The following is a 1,844-nucleotide window of genomic DNA, read 5'->3' as shown; positions in this document are numbered from 1 at the left end:
ACGTCGCATTGGGCCAATAATTGACCGGGCGTGATGCCCCAGCTGGAACAACGTTGCTCTCAAAAGCTGCCTTCACCTTTTCTGGAAGTCATTTGGGAAATGCCCAAGCCACCTGCCCCGGCGGGGCCTTTCTCATTTTGTTTGGTGGAAGGTATCCGTAGATGGATTTCCCGTGTAGGGTGTCTCAGTTCTTTGAGTGTTGAAGATAGAGGGAAATTCACTGAATATTTGTTGATGCATTACGTAATTAGATAATAATAATAATAATAATAATAATAATAATAATAATGATGATGATGATGATGATGATGATGATGATGATGATGATGATGATGATGATGATGATGATAATAAGAATAATGATAATAATAATAATAATAATAATAATAATAATAATTAGAATAATAATAGCAATAACTGAAATAATCAAAATAATAAAAGTTAAAATAATAATAATTAGAATAATAACTAGACAATTCTATTTCTCTGATTATCATTAACCACTATATATTCCTTATGCAAATAACATTCCCAAATCTTAATTGAGAACCCATTATTATTATTATTATTATTAATATTATTAATATTATCATTATTATTATTATTATTATTATTACTTGCTAAGATAGAACCCTAGTTGTTAAAGCAGGATGCTATAAGCCCAAGGGCTCCAACAGGAACAATAGCTCAGTGAGGAAAAGGAAATAAGGAAAAACTACAAGAGAAGTTTATGAACAATAATAACATTAGAATAAATATTTCGTATATAAACTATAAAAAAACTTGAAAATAACAAAAGGATAAAGAAAAATTCAAATTAAATATTTTATATATAAAAAAAAAAAAACTTGAAAATAACAGAAGGATGAAGAAAAATTCAAAATAAATAATTCATATATAAACTATAAAAAACTTGAAAATAACAGAAGGATAAAGAGAAATTAAAAATAAATATTTCATATATAAACTATAAAAAAACTTGAAAATAACAAATGGATAAGGAAAAATTAAAAAATAACAAGAGGAAATAAGATAAATTAGTGAGACCGAGCGTAACCTCAAGGTTTATTGGTTCGAAGGAAGTAATTGCAAGTAATCTTGCAAGACGCAGGTCAAGATGCAAAGCTTATTGCCATCAAGCGAGCACGAATTTTTGAGTTTTGAGACTTTTGTAATCTACAGACACCGCTGGGCACGCATATATTATATTCTCTATTCATATACACAAATATACATAAAATATCCTATGCTTATTATAATTATTATTCAAATTTATATATATCCTGCGGCTATTTTGTGTGTTTATACAGGTTTTATTTCCTTATTATGTATTTCAAAATTTAAACACACATACTAATATACACACCTTATCCTTTGAAGATTACAAATTACTATAATTTAAATATATATATATATATATATATATATAGTATATATATATATATATATATATATATATATATATATATATATATATATATATATATATATATATATATATATATATATATATACAGTATATATGTAATATATATATATACAGTATATATATATATATATATTATATATATATATATATATATATATATATATATATATATATATATATATATATATATATATCATGCGGCTGGTTTATATTTTATTCCACATACACACTTGGTATGATTCTTAAAATTTTAGGTGTGATTCTTGACAGCAAATTTACTTTTGAGAAACACATTAGGTCTGCGTCTTCTCCAATTGCAAAAAAAAAATTGGCTTATTGAGAAAGTCTTTCAAGATTTTTGGTGATCAATCTACTCTGACCAAGTGTTCTAATTCTTTCATTTTACCTTGTTTCG

This window comes from Palaemon carinicauda, chromosome 30 (genome assembly GCF_036898095.1).
Source record: "Palaemon carinicauda isolate YSFRI2023 chromosome 30, ASM3689809v2, whole genome shotgun sequence".
Lineage (NCBI taxonomy): Eukaryota > Metazoa > Arthropoda > Malacostraca > Decapoda > Palaemonidae > Palaemon > Palaemon carinicauda.
This window is presented reverse-complemented; position numbering follows the sequence as displayed.